Genomic DNA, 18,912 nt, shown 5'->3' with positions numbered 1-18,912 from the left:
GGCGCGCCCCCCCCCCAAGCCCCCCGCGCGCGTAAGTCGTTACGCGCCATATTAGTTACGCGCCATTGTAGTTGTGTCCCTATGTCCCCACCTGTGAATATAGATATATATATATATATATATATATATATATATATATATATATATATATATATATATATATATATACTAGCTGTTGGGGTGGCGCTTCGCGCCACCCCAACACCTAGTTGGTGGGGCGCTTTGCGCCCCCCCCAAGCCCCCCCGCGCGCGTAAGTCGTTACGCGCCATATTAGTTACGCGCCATTGTAGTTGTGTCCCTGTGTCCCATTTGTGAATATAGATAGATTTATATATGTGTTTCAAACTACGTAAAAATTGCGAATATACAACATTCTTGGCTTTCCCATTGTCTGTCCATATACAAAGCCGTATGTACTAATAATGACGTCATATGCAAACGCTCTTTTTACAAACAAACAAACATGCATACACACAACTCGTTTTTATATAGATAGATAGATAGATAGATACAATACAAATTAACTACGTAAAACTTGTGAATATACAACAGTCTTCGCTGTCCCATTGTCTGTGCGTATAAATAGATTGTCAGGTTTACCGACCCTCAAAGATGCAACATACAATTGTACATTGGTAAAGCAATCTGTATTAAGATCTATACCGCATTTTTCTAGTGATTGCCCTTGAGCTTTGTTGATGGTGGTTGCAAATGCTAATCGAATTGGGAATTGCAATCTTTTAAATTGAAAAAGCAGATCCGTTGGAATCATGGGAATGCGAGGAATAAGAACAGCCTCACCCTCATAAGGCCCTGTCAAGATTGTGGCATCTATTAGGTTTTCCATTGTTTTTTTTTACGGCAAGTCGCGTGCCATTGCAAAGCTTTGGTGGGTTGATATTTCTTAAAAGTATTATTGGTACGCCTATTTTTAGTTGTAGCAGGTGTGGTGGACACCCTGAAGGATCTATGGAATTTAAAAATTCAGATGGATAATTAACCGCTTCATTTGGTTCCGAAATACAAATTAACTGCGTAAAACTTGCGAATATACAACATTCTTCGCTGTCCAATTCTCGCTGCATATAAATAGATTGTCAGGTTTACCGACCCTCGAACATGCAACGTACAATTGTCCATGGGAAAAACAATCAGTATTAAGATCAATACCACATTTTTCTAATGATTGACCTTGAGCTTTGTTAATGGTGATTGCAAATGCTAATCGAATTGGGAATTGCAATCTTTTAAATTGAAAAGGCAGATCTGTTGGAATCATGGGAATGCGAGGAATAAGAACAGCCTCACCCTCAAAAGGCCCTGTCAGGATTGTGGCCTCTATTAGGTTTTCCATTGTTTTTTTTTACGGCAAGTCGAGTGCCATTGCAAAGCTTTGGTGGGTTTATATTTCTTAAAAGTATTATTGGTACGCCTATTTTTAGTTGTAGCACGTGTGGTGGAAACCCTGAAAGATCTATGGAATTTAAAAATTCAGATGGATAATTAACCGCTTCATTTGGTTCCAAAACTGTGTCGACTGACTTGTAAAGGACTGCCTGGTCTTGAATCTTGGTCAAAACAATATTGTTGATTTCGTGGACGTCTATATTTTTGGGTGCGAGAATCGCTCTTTCACTTAGCCATTTATTATTTTTATAATTTTTTAGAATATTCGGAAATACTTTTTCAATCAATTCATTTTTGGACGTCACTAAATTACAGAAATCAGCAGGTAGTTGTATACGTCCTGAAATTGAGTCTACTGGGAGCTTTCCGTTTCCCATTGCCAGCAATTGATCTGAAAATGTTTGACCAGAGTCATCGTTTTGCAATCGGACACGCATATTTGTAGTTAATTTAAATGTTTTTACGTATGCCCATAAATTAGAATTTTTCAGGCAAGCATTCATTTCGTCTGCAGGAGTTGATCTAGGTATTATAGGTAATGTTTGCCTGAAATCTCCCGCAAGCAATATTAAGGTGCTGCCAAAGGGTTTCGACTTCCCTCGCAAATCTTTCAAGCATTGATCCAGAGCCTCGAGCGATTTTTTGTGTGCCATTGTGCACTCATCCCAAATAATAAGTTTGCATTGCTGCAATACTTTACCCATCCCAGATGATTTGGAAATATTGCACGTGGGAGTTTCTATAGAATGCAAGTTCAGAGGCAATTTCAAAGCGGAATGAGCAGTTCTTCCACCAGGCAGCAATGTTGCGGCTATTCCGGACGACGCAATTGCCAACGCTATATCATTTTTAGATCGAATTGATGCCAGAATCAGTTTTATCACAAACGTTTTACCAGTACCTCCTGGCGCATCCAAAAAGAAAATTTCTCCAACGTTGTTATCGACACAATGCATTATCGTATCATAAATGTCTTTTTGTTCCGACGTTAACTTGGAAATGTTATTTTGTACATACGACAATAGATCACTCGTACTGTAACTTTGTTCACGATCCAATTCTACACATGTCGAAACAGCAGCGATACGGTTAGGTGAAGGCATTCCCAAACCCTGAAGAGGTTTGTTTGCCATACTTATGCACAAATCTTCTATAACAACTAAAGTGTAGTTATAAATTTCTGATGTAAAATCAAAAGTCATGTCTGACGTCTCTAACTGTTTTCGATGAAGTATATCTTCGGACATTTTTGACTTATATTTTTCCCATAAATCTGTAGGAGCTGATGGAGAGCAAGTTGTTAAAATGATGCCAAACAATGCACGAATTTGACTTGGGGTTGACGTTTCGCACGCGTCATTGATGCAGTTATCCCAGTGTTGGTCATTCTCCAATAAATTCAGAGCTTGGCATGCACTACGGTAAGTGTCATGTATAGTACCATTTACAGTCCTCAAATACTCAAAGGATGTCGGACCAGGTACATTCACCAAAAGCAGGCGTAGAAAGAAGCATTCATGTTGATTGGGGTGAACGGTGTAGAGTCTTCCTATTGTGGTATCTTTGAAGATGGAAGGTTGGCCGTCGACTGACTTATCCTGTTATCGACGTTCAAATACTTTATTTTTAGTATTCCACGTGTAATACGAAGGCACTTCAGTATACAGCAGTTTTTTTGCAAAAGAATCATTTTTGCAAAGCGAAAAAAAAGCTGTTAATGTTGTATCCGGTGGATTCAGGACTCTTTGTTGCACGTTGGTTTCCGTGAAATAAACACGTTGACCATTCTGTAAATGTACCGCTAAGTGAACAACAGCTGGACTACGTTCATGTATCGGAAATGAAAGAATTCGCCAAACAGCTTCATTACTGCTTATGTATCTTCCAGCCTGATATTCTACGATTTCATCGAAATCTTTGATTTCGGACTGCAAGCCAAAAACTGCCATGTCACTGCCTTTGTTGACGTATTTACATATGTATTTGATTGCCTTTACGGAATTACAGTATTCAACGTTTATGTGTGCATTAAATGTTTTTGATAATAAAGGGGAATATGGAACAACCCACTGGTTATCTACTTCGATGGTGGTACCGTTACGCTTCTTTATTATTGCTGTTTTACCGCCATCTTCAGTAGATCTTCTTCTATATTGTGGGTAACCATCATTGCCAGTAATTGTTTTGGGTACTAAAAGTCGAGGATATTGCTTTGTGCACCTTCCTTTGGCCATGCATGGTGAATTTTCGTTCAGTGCACCGCAAGGTCCATGTATCATATTTTTTACAATAATATCATGTAACCCCTTATCGACATTTTTATCAGGTATTTCAGCGGAAATCACATCATCAATTTCGTTTGAAGTAATTTTTTTATGTAGCCAGATTAGTATATGTGCGTGTGGCAAACCTCGTTTTTGCCATTCCACTGAGTACATCCAGCATCGCACTGACCCAAACACTTCATGTTTTACAAGGTAGTTTATCAGTGATTTCAACTTTTGCCGGAAGACACGTGCCGTAATGTCATGCCTATGAACCGCCGATTGTCCTTGAAGTAAAAGCTGCAGTATCTCGTCCCAAGATTGATTACATGTAAATGTAATAAATAAATCTGGACGACCATAGAGACGAACATACGCAATAGCATCTTGAGCATATTCATGCATATGACGGGGACTGCCAGCATATGACGAAGGTAAAATTGTTAATCTTCCAACGTTTGTGGTATTACCGTCATTTATAACTGCATCTCGCAAATGAATGTATTGTTCAGAGCGGAGCTTGGTCTGATTTTGGCGGATATATAGCAAACGTTCTGATTCAATTTTAGCATACATATCCACGACAAATTGGTGAAACAATTCACGGCATTTTAAAATATAATTTTCTTCATCCTGCCGAATCATTAGTCTATAGGAATAATAATGCATTGCACTGCATATCTTATTCATTTCTTTGTTAGTGGCTGGATTCATCAATTTAATATTAAAGTGATAGCCGTCGGCTCCATCCCAAAAAATGATAGGATATTGTAGGGCATCGTAGCATCGATGAGTTTCAGCAATTCTTAACAACTGAGCGTTTCGCTTAGTAGAATAATATCTCGAGGTAAAAACTGATCACCGACCATAACGATTGCCACTTCGTCGATAGTCGGAGCATTGTATCTACGCACATGTTGGCCAGGAGGCGTTTTGTCAGCGGAAATAACAATTTTATGAGTATCAGTAGGCATCAAATCGATGGCTGTTTGAACAGACGCACTAACTTATTATTTTCGTGGAAAAGATGTTGCAATTGGGAAACGATTGAGTTGTGATACTGATACTCATAAAATTGTTATTTCCGCTGACAAAACGCCTCCTGGCCAACATGTGCGTAGATACAATGCTCCGACTATCGACGAAGTGGCAATCGTTATGGTCGGTGATATATATATATATCATAGATATATCATATATATCATATATATATATATATATATAGTTTGTTAAAAAAAATTCTACTAAAGTCCTTCAGAGCCTAAACTTTGCACTTCAGCTATTTGATCTGTCTTGAGTTAAAGACTTCAAGGTGATATATTCAAGGTGATATATATATATTTTATAAAAAATTCTACTAAAGTCCTTTAGAGCCTAAACTTTGCACTTCAGCTATTTGATCTGCCTTGAGTTAAAGACTTCAGAAAAAATTGTTGTCTCTAGTTTGTTAAAAAAAACTTCTACTAAAGTCCTTCAGAGACTAAACTTTGCACTTCCGCTATTTGATCTGTTTTGAGTTAAAGACTTCAGAAAAAATTTTCTCTAGTTTGTTAAAAAAAAATTCTACTAAAGTCCTTCAGAGCCTAAACTTTGCACTTCAGCTATTTGAACTGTCTTGAGTTAAAGACTTCGGAAAAAATTATCTTTAGTTTGGTTAAAAAATCCTACTAAAGTCCTTCTGAGCCTAAACTTTGCACTTCAGCTATTTTATCCGTCTTGAGTTAAAGACTTCAGAAAAAAATTGTCTCTAGTTTGTTAAAAAAAATCCTACTAAAGTCCTTCTGAGCCTAAACTTGGCACTTCAGCTATTTGATCTGTCTTGGGTTAAAGACTTCAGAATAAATTGTCTCTAGTTTGTTAAAAAATTCTACTAAAGTCTTTCAGAGCCTAAACTTTGCACTTCAGCTATTTGATCTGTCTTGAGTTAAAGACTTCAGAAAAAGTTGTATCTAGTTTGTTAAAAAAAATCCTACTAAAGTCCTTCTGAGTCTAAACTTTGCACTTCAGCTATTTGATCTGTCTTGAGTTAAAGACTTCAGAAAAAATTGTCTATAGTTTGTTAAAAAAAATTCTACTAAAGTCCTTCAGAGCCTAAACTTTGCACTTCAGCTATTTGATCTGTCTTGAGTTAAAGACTTCAGAAAAATTGTCTCTAGTTTGTTAAAAAAAATTCTGCTAAAGCCTTCAGAGCCTAAACTTTTCACTTCAGCTATTTGATCTGTCTTGAGTTAAGACTTCAGAAAAAATGTCTCTAGTTTGTTAAAAAAAAATCTACTAAAGTCCTTCAGAGCCTAAACTTTGCACTTCAGCTATTTGATCTGTCTTGAGTTAAAGACTTCAGAAAAAATTGTCTCTAGTTTGTTAAAAAAAATTCTACTAAAGTCCTTCTGAGCCTAAACTTTGCACTTCAGCTATTTGATCTGTCTTGAGTTAAAGACTTCAGAAAAAATTGTCTCTAGTTTGTTAAAAAAAATTCTACTAAAGTCCTTCAGAGCCTAAACTTTGCACTTCAGCTATTTGTTCTGTCTTGAGTTAAAGACTTCAGAAAAAATTGTCTCTAGTTTGTTAAAAAAAATTCTACTAAAGTCCTTCAGAGCCTAAACTTTGCACTTCAGCTATCTTGATCTGTCTTGAGTTAAAGACTTCAGAAAAAATTGTCTCTAGTTTGGTTAAAAAAAATTCTACTAAAGTCCTTCAGAGCCTAAACTTTGCACTTCAGCTATTTGATCTGTCTTGAGTTAAAGACTTCAGAAAAAATTGTCTCTAGTTTGTTAAAAAAAAATTCTACTAAAGTCCTTCAGAGCCTAAACTTTGCACTTCAGCTATTTGATCTGTCTTGAGTTAAAGACTTCAGAAAAAATTGTCTCTAGTTTGTTAAAAAAAAATTCTACTAAAGTCCTTCTGAGCCTAAACTTTGCACTTCAGCTATTTGATCTGTCTTGAGTTAAAGACTTCAGAAAAAATTGTCTCTAGTTTGTTAAAAAAATTCTACTAAAGTCCTTCAGAGCCTAAACTTTGCACTTCAGCTATTTGATCTGTCTTGAGTTAAAGACTTCAGAAAAAATTGTCTCTAGTTTGTTAAAAAAAATTCTACTAAAGTCCTTCAGAGCCTAAACTTTGCACTTCAGCTATTTGATCTGTCTTGAGTTAAAGACTTCCGAAAAAATTGTCTCTAGTTTGTTAAAAAAAACTTCTACTAAAGTCCTTCAGAGCCTCAACTTTGCACTTTAGCTATTTGATCTGTCTTGAGTTAAAGACTTCAGAAAAAATTATCTCTAGTTTGTTAAAAAAAATCCTACTAAAGTCCTTCTGAGCCTAAACTTTGCACTTCAGATACTTGATCTGTCTTGAGTTAAAGACTTCAGAAAAAATTGTCTCTAGTTTGTTAAAAAAAATTCTACTAAAGTCCTTCAGAGCCTAAACTTTGCACTTCAGCTATTTGATCTGTCTTGAGTTAAAGACTTCAGAAAAAATTATCTTTAGTTTGGTTAAAAAATCCTACTAAAGTCCTTCTGAGCCTAAACTTTGCACTTCAGCTATTTGATCTGTCTTGAGTTAAAGACTTTAGAAAAAATTGTCTCTAGTTTGTTAAAAAAAATTCAACTAAAGTCCTTCTGAGCCTAAACTTTGGCACTTCAGCTATTTGATCTGTCTTGGGTTAAAGACTTCAGAATAAATTGTCTCTAGTTTGTTAAAAAATTCTACTAAAGTCTTTCAGAGCCTAAACTTTGCACTTCAGCTATTTGATCTGTCTTGAGTTAAAGACTTCAGAAAAAATTGTATCTAGTTTGTTAAAAAAAAATCCTACAAAAGTCCTTCTGAGTCTAAACTTTGCACTTCAGCTATTTGATCTGTCTTGAGTCAAAGACTTCAGAAAAAATTGTCTATAGTTTGTCAAAAAAAATTCTACTAAATTCCTTCAGAGCCTAAACTTTGCACTTCAGCTATTTGATCTGTCTTGAGTTAAAGACTTCAGAAAAAATTGTCTCTAGTTTGTTAAAAAAAATTCTACTAAAGCCCTTCAGAGCCTAAACTTTACACTTCAGCTATTTGATCTGTCTTGAGTTAAAGACTTCAGAAAAAAAATTGTCTCTAGTTTGTTAAAAAAAACTTCTACTAAAGTCCTTCAGAGCCTAAACTTTGCACTTTAGCTATTTGATCTGTCTTGAGTTAAAGACTTCAGAAGAAATTATCTCTAGTTTGTTAAAAAAAATCCTACTAAAGTCCTTCTGAGCCTAAACTTTGCACTTTAGATACTTGATCTGTCTTGAGTTAAAGACTTCAGAAAAATTGTCTCTAGTTTGCAAAAAAATCCTACTAAAGTCCTTCGAGCCTAAACTTGCACTTCAGCTATTTGATCTGTCTTGAGTTAAAGACTTCAGAAAAAATTGTCTCTAGTTTGTTAAAAAAAATTCTACTAAAGTCCTTCAGAGCCTAAACTTTGCACTTCAGCTATTTGATCTGTCTTGAGTTAAAGACTTCAGAAAAAAATTGTCTCTAGTTTGTTAAAAAAAAATCCTACTAAAGTCCTTCTGAGCCTAAACTTGGCACTTCAGCTATTTGATCTGTCTTGAGTTAAAGACTTTAGAAAAAATTATCTCTAGTTTGTTAAAAAAAATTCTACTAAAGTCCTTCAGAGCCTAAACTTTGCACTTCAGCTATTTGATCTGTCTTGAGTTAAAGACTTCAGAAAAAATTGTCTCTAGTTTGTTAAAAAAAATCCTACTAAAGTCCTTCTGAGCCTAAACTTTGCACTTCAGCTATTTGATCTGTCTTGAGTTAAAGACTTCAGAAAAAATTGTCTCTAGTTTGTTAAAAAAAATTCTACTAAAGTCCTTCAGAGCCTAAACTTTGCACTTCAGCTATTTGATCTGTCTTGAGTTAAAGACTTCAGAAAAAATTGTCTCTAGTTTGTTAAAAAAAATTCTACTAAAGTCCTTCAGAGCCTAAACTTTGCACTTCAGCTATTTGATCTGTCTTGAGTTAAAGACTTCAGAAAAAATTGTCTCTAGTTTGTTAAAAAAAAATCCTACTAAAGTCCTTCTGAGCCTAAGCTTGGCACTTCAGCTATTTGATCTGTCTTGAATTAAAGACTTCAGAAAAATTGTCTCTAGTTTGTTAAAAAAAAATTCTACTAAAGTCCTTCAGAGCCTAAACTTGGCACTTCAGCTATTTGATCTGTCTTGAGTTAAAGACTTCAGAAAAAATTGTCTCTAGTGTGTTAAAAAAAATTCTACTAAAGTCCTTCAGAGCCTAAACTTTGCACTTCAGCTATTTGATCTGTCTTGAGTTAAAGACTTCAGAAAAAATTGTCCCTAGTTTGTTAAAAAAAATTCTACTAAAGTCCTTCAGATCCTAAACTTTGCACTTCAGCTATTTGATCTGTCTTGAGTTAAAGACTTCAGAAAAAATTGTCTCTAGTTTGTTAAAAAAATTCTACTAAAGTCCTTCTGAGCCTAAACTTTGCACTTCAGCTATTTGATCTGTCTTGAGTTAAAGACTTCAGAAAAAATTGTCTCTAGTTTGTTAAAAAAAACTTCTACTAAAGTCCTTCAGAGCCTAAACTTTGCACTTTAGCTATTTGATCTGTCTTGAGTTAAAGACTTCAGAAAAAATTGTCTCTAGTTTGTTAAAAAAAATCCTACTAAAGTCCTTCTGAGCCTAAACTTTGCACTTCAGATACTTGATCTGTCTTGAGTTAAAGACTTCAGAAAAAATTGTCTCTAGTTTGTTAAAAAAAATTCTACTAAAGTCCTTCAGAGCCTAAACTTTGCACTTCAGCTATTTGATCTGTCTTGAGTTAAAGACTTCAGAAAAAATTGTCTCTAGTTTGTTAAAAAATCCTACTAAAGTCCTTCTGAGCCTAAACTTTGCACTTCAGCTATTTGATCTGTTTGAGTTAAATACTTCAGAAAAAATTGTCTCTAGTTTGTTAAAAAAAATCCTACTAAAGTCCTTCTGAGCTAAACTTTGCACTTCAGCTATTTGATCTGTCTTGAGTTAAAGACTTCAGAAAAATTGTCTCTAGTTTGTTAAAAAATTCTACTAAAGTCCTTTCAGAGCCTAAACTTTGCACTTCAGCTATTTGATCTGTCTTGAGTTAAAGACTTCAGAAAAAATTGTATCTAGTTTGTTAAAAAAAAATCCTACAAAGTCCTTCTGAGCCTAAACTTTGCACTTCAGCTATTTGATCTGTCTTGAGTTAAAGACTTCAGAAAAAATTGTCTCTAGTTTGTTAAAAAAAATTCTACTAAAGTCCTTCAGAGCCTAAACTTTGCACTTCAGCTATTTGATCTGTCTTGAGTTAAAGACTTCAGAAAAAATTGTCTCTAGTTTGTTAAAAAAAATTCTACTAAAGCCCTTCAGAGCCTAAACTTTACACTTCAGCTATTTGATCTGTCTTGAGTTAAAGACTTCAGAAAAAAAATTGTCTCTAGTTTGTTAAAAAAAATTCTACTAAAGTCCTTCAGAGCCTAAACTTTGCACTTTAGCTATTTGATCTGTCTTGAGTTAAAGACTTCAGAAAAAATTGTCTCTAGTTTGTTAAAAAAATCCTACTAAAGTCCTTCTGAGCCTAAACTTTGCACTTCAGCTATTTGATCTGTCTTGAGTTAAAGACTTCAGAAAAAATTGTCTCTAGTTTGTTAAAAAAAATTCTACTAAAGTCCTTCAGAGCCTAAACTTTGCACTTCAGCTATTTGATCTGTCTTGAGTTAAAGACTTCCGAAAAAATTGTCTCTAGTTTGTTAAAAAAAATTCTACTAAAGTCCTTCAGAGCCTAACTTTGCACTTTAGCTATTTGATCTGTCTTGAGTTAAAGACTTCAGAAAAAATTATCTCTAGTTTGTTAAAAAAATCCTACTAAAGTCCTTCTGAGCCTAAACTTTGCACTTTAGCTATTGATCTGTCTTGAGTTAAAGACTTCAGAAAAAATTGTCTCTAGTTTGTTAAAAAAAATTCTACTAAAGTCCTTCAGAGCCTAAACTTTGCACTTCAGCTATTTGATCTGTCTTGAGTTAAAGACTTCAGAAAAAATTATCTTAGTTTGGTTAAAAAATCCTACTAAAGTCCTTCTGAGCCTAAACTTTGCACTTCAGCTATTTGATCTGTTTTGAGTTAAAGACTTCAGAAAAAAATTGTCTCTAGTTTGTTAAAAAAAATCCTACTAAAGTCCTTCTGAGCTAAACTTGGCACTTCAGCTATTTGATCTGTCTTGGGTTAAAGACTTCAGAATAAATTGTCTCTAGTTTGTTAAAAAATTCTACTAAAGTCTTTCAGAGCCTAAACTTTGCACTTCAGCTATTTGATCTGTCTTGAGTTAAAGACTTCAGAAAAAATTGTATCTAGTTTGTTAAAAAAAAATCCTACTAAAGTCCTTCTGAGTCTAAACTTTGCACTTCAGCTATTTGATCTGTCTTGAGTCAAAGACTTCAGAAAAAATTGTCTATAGTTTGTCAAAAAAAATTCTACTAAATCCTTCAGAGCCTAAACTTTGCACTTCAGCTATTTGATCTGTCTTGAGTTAAAGACTTCAGAAAAAATTGTCTCTAGTTTGTTAAAAAAAATTCTACTAAAGCCCTTCAGAGCCTAAACTTTACACTTCAGCTATTTGATCTGTCTTGAGTTAAAGACTTCAGAAAAAAAATTGTCTCTAGTTTGTTAAAAAAAATTCTACTAAAGTCCTTCAGAGCCTAAACTTTGCACTTCAGCTATTTGATCTGTCTTGAGTTAAAGACTTCAGAAAAATTATCTCTAGTTTGTTAAAAAAAATCCTACTAAAGTCCTTCTGAGCCTAAACTTTGCACTTTAGCTACTTGATCTGTCTTGAGTTAAAGACTTCAGAAAAATTGTCTCTAGTTTGTTAAAAAAATCCTACTAAAGTCCTTCGAGCCTAAACTTGCACTTCAGCTATTTGATCTGTCTTGAGTTAAAGACTTTAGAAAAAATTGTCTCTAGTTTGTTAAAAAAAATTCTACTAAAGTCCTTCAGAGCCTAAACTTTGCACTTCAGCTATTTGGTCTGTCTTGAGTTTAAAGACTTCAGAAAAAAATTGTCTCTAGTTTGTTAAAAAAAAATCCTACTAAATTCCTTCTGAGCCTAAACTTGGCACTTCAGCTATTTGATCTGTCTTGAGTTAAAGACTTCAGAAAAAATTGTCTCTAGTTTGTTAAAAAATTCTACTAAAGTCCTTCAGAGCCTAAACTTTGCACTTCAGCTATTTGATCTGTCTTGAGTTAAAGACTTCAGAAAAAATTGTCTCTAGTTTGTTAAAAAAAATCCTACTAAAGTCCTTCTGAGCCTAAACTTTGCACTTCAGCTATTTGATCTGTCTTGAGTTAAAGACTTCAGAAAAAATTGTCTCTAGTTTGTTAAAAAAAATTCTACTAAAGTCCTTCAGAGCTTAAACTTTGCACTTCAGCTATTTGATCTGTCTTGAGTTAAAGACTTCAGAAAAATTGTCTTTAGTTTGTTAAAAAAAATTCTATTAAAGTCCTTCAGAGCCTAAACTTTGCACTTCAGCTATTTGATCTGTCTTGAGTTAAAGACTTCAGAAAAAATTGTCTCTAGTTTGTTAAAAAAAATTCTACTAAAGTCCTTCAGAGCCTAAACTTTGCACTTCAGCTATTTGATCTGTCTTGAGTTAAAGACTTCAGAAAAAATTGTCTTAGTTTGTTAAAAAAAATCCTACTAAAGTCCTTCTGAGCCTAAACTTTGCACTTCAGCTATTTGATCTGTCTTGAGTTAAAGACTTCAGAAAAAATTGTCTCTAGTTTGTTAAAAAAAATCTACTAAAGTCCTTCTGAGCCTAAACTTTGCACTTCAGCTATTTGATCTGTCTTGAGTTAAAGACTTCAGAAAAAATTGTCTCTAGTTTGTTAAAAAAAATTCTACTAAAGTCCTTTCAGAGCCTAAACTTTGCACTTCAGCTATTTGATCTGTCTTGAGTTAAAGACTTCAGAAAAAATTGTCTCTAGTTTGTTAAAAAAAATCCTACTAAAGTCCTTCAGAGCCTAAACTTTGCACTTCAGCTATTTGATCTGTCTTGAGTTAAAGACTTCAGAAAAAATTGTCTCTAGTTTGTTAAAAAAAATTCTACTAAAGTCCTTCAGAGCCTAAACTTTGCACTTCAGCTATTTGATCTGTCTTGAGTTAAAGACTTCAGAAAAAATTGTCTCTAGTTTGTTAAAAAAAATTCTACTAAAGTCCTTCAGAGCCTAAACTTTGCACTTCAGCTATTTGATCTGTCTTGAGTTAAAGACTTCAGAAAAAATTGTCTCTAGTTTGTTAAAAAAAATTCTACTAAAGTCCTTCAGAGCCTAAACTTTGCACTTCAGCTATTTGATCTGTCTTGAGTTTAAGACTTCAGAAAAAATTGTCTCTAGTTTGTTAAAAAAAATTCTACTAAAGTCCTTCAGAGCCTAAACTTTGCACTTCAGCTATTTGATCTGTCTTGAGTTAAAGACTTCAGAAAAAATTGTCTCTAGTTTGTTAAAAAAAAATTCTACTAAAGTCCTTCAGAGCCTAAACTTTGCACTTCAGCTATTTGATCTGTCTTGAGTTAAAGACTTCAGAAAAAATTGTCTCTAGTTTGTTAAAAAAAATTCTACTAAAGTCCTTCAGAGCCTAAACTTTGCACTTCAGCTATTTGATCTGTCTTGAGTTAAAGACTTCAGAAAAAATTGTCTCTAGTTTGTTAAAAAAAATCCTACTAAAGTCCTTCTGAGCCTAAACTTTGCACTTCAGCTATTTGATCTGTCTTGAGTTAAAGACTTTAGAAAAAATTGTCTCTAGTTTGTTAAAAAAAATTCTACTAAAGTCCTTCAGAGCCTAAACTTTGCACTTCAGCTATTTGATCTGTCTTGAGTTAAAGACTTCAGAAAAAATGTCTCTAGTTTGTTAAAAAAAATCCTACTAAAGTCCTTCTGAGCCTAAACTTGGCACTTCAGCTATTTGATCTGTCTTGAGTTAAAGACTTCAGAAAAAATTGTCTCTAGTTTGTTAAAAAAAATTCTACTAAAGTCCTTCTGAGCCTAAACTTTGCACTTCAGCTATTTGATCTGTCTTGAGTTAAAGACTTCAGAAAAAATTGTCTCTAGTTTGTTAAAAAAAATTCTACTAAAGTCCTTCAGAGCCTAAACTTTGCACTTCAGCTATTTGATCTGTCTTGAGTTAAAGACTTCAGAAAAAATTATCTCTAGTTTGTTAAAAAAAATCCTACTAAAGTCCTTCTGAGCCTAAACTTTGCACTTCAGATACTTGATCTGTCTTGAGTTAAAGACTTCAGAAAAAATTGTCTCTAGTTTGTTAAAAAAAATTCTACTAAAGTCCTTCAAGCCTAAACTTTGCACTTCAGCTATTTGATCTGTCTTGAGTTAAAGACTTCAGAAAAAATTGTCTCTAGTTTGTTAAAAAAAATCTACTAAAGTCCTTCAGAGCCTAAACTTTGCACTTCAGCTATTTGATCTGTCTTGAGTTAAAGACTTCAGAAAAAATTGTCTCTAGTTTGTTAAAAAAAATTCTACTAAAGTCCTTCAGAGCCTAAACTTTGCACTTCAGCTATTTGATCTGTCTTGAGTTAAAGACTTCAGAAAAATTGTCTCTAGTTTGTTAAAAAATTCTACTAAAGTCCTTTCAGAGCCTAAACTTTGCACTTCAGCTATTTGATCTGTCTTGAGTTAAAGACTTCAGAAAAATTGTCTCTAGTTTGTTAAAAAAAATCCTACTAAAGTCCTTCTGAGCCTAAACTTTGCACTTCAGCTATTTGATCTGTCTTGAGTTAAAGACTTCAGAAAAAATTGTCTCTAGTTTGTTAAAAAAAATTCTACTAAAGTCCTTCAGAGCCTAAACTTTGCACTTCAGCTATTTGATCTGTCTTGAGTTAAAGACTTCAGAAAAAATTGTCTCTAGTTTGTTAAAAAAAATTCTACTAAAGTCCTTCAGAGCCTAAACTTTGCACTTCAGCTATTTGATCTGTCTTGAGTTAAAGACTTCAGAAAAAATTGTCTCTAGTTTGTTAAAAAAAATTCTACTAAAGTCCTTCAGAGCCTAAACTTTGCACTTCAGCTATTTGATCTGTCTTGAGTTAAAGACTTCAGAAAAAATTGTCTCTAGTTTGTTAAAAAAAATCTACTAAAGTCCTTCTGAGCCTAAACTTTGCACTTCAGCTATTTGATCTGTCTTGAGTTAAAGACTTCAGAAAAAATTGTCTCTAGTTTGTTAAAAAAAATTCTACTAAAGTCCTTCAGAGCCTAAACTTTGCACTTCAGCTATTTGATCTGTCTTGAGTTAAAGACTTCAGAAAAAATTGTCTCTAGTTTGTTAAAAAAAATTCTACTAAAGTCCTTCAGAGCCTAAACTTTGCACTTCAGCTATTTGATCTGTCTTGAGTTAAAGACTTCACAAAAAATTGTCTCTAGTTTGTTAAAAAAAATCCTACTAAAGTCCTTCTGAGCCTAAACTTTGCACTTCAGCTATTTGATCTGTCTTGAATTAGAGACTTCAGAAAAATTGTCTCTAGTTTGTTAAAAAAAAATTCTACTAAAGTCCTTCAGAGCCTAAACTTTTCACTTCAGCTATTTGATCTGTCTTGAGTTAAAGACTTCAGAAAAAAAATTGTCTCTAGTTTGTTAAAAAAAATTCTACTAAAGTCCTTCAGAGCCTAAACTTGGCACTTCAGCTATTTGATCTGTCTTGAGTTAAAGACTTCAGAAAAAATTGTCCTAGTTTGTTAAAAAAATTCTACTAAAGTCCTTCAGATCCTAAACTTTGCACTTCAGCTATTTGATCTGTCTTGAGTTAAAGACTTCAGAAAAAATTGTCCCTAGTTTGTTAAAAAAATTCTACTAAAGTCCTTCTGAGCCTAAACTTTGCACTTCAGCTATTTGATCTGTCTTGAGTTAAGGACTTCAGAAAAAATTGTCTCTAGTTTGTTAAAAAAAACTTCTACTAAAGTCCTTCAGAGCCTAAACTTTGCACTTCAGCTATTTGATCTGTCTTGAGTTAAAGACTTCAGAAAAAATTATCTCTAGTTTGTTAAAAAAATCCTACTAAAGTCCTTCTGAGCCTAAACTTTGCACTTCAGATACTTGATCTGTCTTGAGTTAAAGACTTCAGAAAAAATTGTCTCTAGTTTGTTAAAAAAAATTCTACTAAAGTCCTTCAGAGCCTAAACTTTGCACTTCAGCTATTTGATCCGTCTTGAGTTAAAGACTTCAGAAAAAATTATCTTAGTTTGGTTAAAAAATCCTACTAAAGTCCTTCTGAGCCTAAACTTTGCACTTCAGCTATTTGAGCTGTCTTGAGTTAAATACTTCAGAAAAAAATTGTCTCTAGTTTGTTAAAAAAAATCCTACTAAAGTCCTTCTGAGCTAAACTTGGCACTTCAGCTATTTGATCTGTCTTGGTTAAAGACTTCAGAAAAATTGTCTCTAGTTTGTTAAAAAATTCTACTAAAGTCCTTTCAGAGCCTAAACTTTGCACTTCAGCTATTTGATCTGTCTTGAGTTAAAGACTTCAGAAAAAATTGTATCTAGTTTGTTAAAAAAAAATCCTACAAAAGTCCTTCTGAGTCTAAACTTTGCACTTCAGCTATTTGATCTGTCTTGAGTTAAAGACTTCAGAAAAAATTGTCTATAGTTTGTTAAAAAAAATTCTACTAAATTCCTTCAGAGCCTAAACTTTGCACTTCAGCTATTTGATCTGTCTTGAGTTAAAGACTTCAGAAAAAATTGTCTCTAGTTTGTTAAAAAAAATTCTACTAAAGCCCTTCAGAGCCTAAACTTTACACTTCAGCTATTTGATCTGTCTTGAGTTAAAGACTTCAGAAAAAAAATTGTCTCTAGTTTGTTAAAAAAAACTTCTACTAAAGTCCTTCAGAGCCTAAACTTTGCACTTTAGCTATTTGATCTGTCTTGAGTTAAAGACTTCAGAAAAAATTATCTCTAGTTTGTTAAAAAAAATCCTACTAAAGTCCTTCTGAGCCTAAACTTTTTGCACTTCAGATACTTGATCTGTCTTGAGTTAAAGACTTCAGAAAAATTGTCTCTAGTTTGTTAAAAAAATCCTACTAAAGTCCTTCGAGCCTATACTTGCACTTCAGCTATTTGATCTGTCTTGAGTTAAAGACTTTAGAAAAAATTGTCTCTAGTTTGTTAAAAAAAATTCTACTAAAGTCCTTCAGAGCCTAAACTTTGCACTTCAGCTATTTGGTCTGTCTTGAGTTAAAGACTTGAGAAAAAAATTGTCTCTAGTTTGTTAAAAAAAAATCCTACTAAATTCCTTCTGAGCCTTAACTTGGCACTTCAGCTATTTGATCTGTCTTGAGTTAAAGACTTCAGAAAAAATTGTCTCTAGTTTGTTAAAAAATTCTACTAAAGTCCTTTCTGAGCCTAAACTTTGCACTTCAGCTATTTGATCTGTCTTGAGTTAAAGACTTCAGAAAAAATTGTCTCTAGTTTGTTAAAAAAAATCCTACTAAAGTCCTTCTGAGCCTAAACTTTGCACTTCAGCTATTTGATCTGTCTTGAGTTAAAGACTTCAGAAAAATTGTCTCTAGTTTGTTAAAAAAAATTCTACTAAAGTCCTTCAGAGCCTAAACTTTGCACTTCAGCTATTTGATCTGTCTTGAGTTAAAGACTTCAGAAAAAATTGTCTCTAGTTTGTTAAAAAAAATTCTACTAAAGTCCTTCAAGCCTAAACTTTGCACTTCAGCTATTTGATCTGTCTTGAGTTAAAGACTTCAGAAAAAATTATCTCTAGTTTGTTAAAAAAAATCCTACTAAAGTCCTTCTGAGCCTAAACTTTGCACTTCAGCTATTTGATCTGTCTTGAGTTAAAGACTTCAGAAAAAATTGTCTCTAGTTTGTTAAAAAAAATTCTACTAAAGTCCTTCAAGCCTAAACTTTGCACTTCAGCTATTTGATCTGTCTTGAGTTAAAGACTTCAGAAAAAATTATCTTTAGTTTGTTAAAAAATCCTACTAAAGTCCTTCTGAGCCTAAACTTTGCACTTCAGCTATTTGATCTGTCTTGAGTTAAAGACTTCAGAAAAAAATTGTCTCTAGTTTGTTAAAAAAAATCCTACTAAAGTCCTTCTGAGCCTAAACTTGCACTTCAGCTATTTGATCTGTCTTGAGTTAAAGACTTCAGAATAAATTGTCTCTAGTTTGTTAAAAAATTCTACTAAAGTCTTTCAGAGCCTAAACTTTGCACTTCAGCTATTTGATCTGTCTTGAGTTAAAGACTTCAGAAAAATTGTATCTAGTTTGTTAAAAAAAATCCTACTAAAGTCCTTCTGAGCCTAAACTTTGCACTTCAGCTATTTGATCTGTCTTGAGTTAAAGACTTCAGAAAAAATTGTCTCTAGTTTGTTAAAAAAAATTCTACTAAAGTCCTTCAGAGCCTAAACTTTGCACTTCAGCTATTTGATCTGTCTTGAGTTAAAGACTTCAGAAAAAATTGTCTCTAGTTTGTTAAAAAGAGTTCTACTAAAGCCCTTCAGAGCCTAAACTTTATACTTCAGCTATTTGATCTGTCTTAAGTTAAAGACTTCAGAAAAAATTGTCTCTAGTTTGTAAAAAAAAATTCGACTAAAGTCCTTCAGAGCTTAAACTTTGCACTTCAGCTATTTGATCTGTCTTGAGTTAAAGACTTCAGAAAAAATTGTCTCTAGTTTGTTAAAAAAAATCCTACTAAAGTCCTTCTGATCCTAAACTTTGCACTTCAGCTATTTGATCTGTCTTGAGTTAAAGACTTCAGAAAAAATTGTCTCTAGTTTGTTAAAAAAAATTCTACTAAAGTCCTTCAGAGCCTAAACTTTGCACTTCAGCTATTTGATCTGTCCTTGAGTTAAAGACTTCAGAAAAAATTGTGTCTAGTTTGTTAAAAAAAATTCTACTAAAGTCCTTCAGAGCCTAAACTTTGCACTTCAGCTATTTGATCTGTCTTGAGTTAAAGACTTCAGAAAAAATTGTCTCTAGTTTGTTAAAAAAAATTCTACTAAAGTCCTTCTGAGCCTAAACTTTGCACTTTAGCTATTTGATCTGTCTAGAGTTAAAGACTTCAGAAAAAATTGTCTCTAGTTTGTTAAAAAAAATTCTACTAAAGTCCTTCAGAGCCTAAACTTTGCACTTCAGCTATTTGATCTGTCTTGAGTTAAAGACTTCAGAAAAAATTGTCTCTAGTTTGTTAAAAAAAATCCTACTAAAGTCCTTCTGAGCCTAAACTTTGCACTTCAGCTATT

The sequence above is a fragment of the Artemia franciscana genome, chromosome 15 (assembly GCF_032884065.1).
Source record: "Artemia franciscana chromosome 15, ASM3288406v1, whole genome shotgun sequence".
Taxonomy (NCBI): domain Eukaryota; kingdom Metazoa; phylum Arthropoda; class Branchiopoda; order Anostraca; family Artemiidae; genus Artemia; species Artemia franciscana.
The sequence above is the reverse complement of the archived record's forward strand: the minus strand, read 5'-3'. Positions refer to the sequence as shown.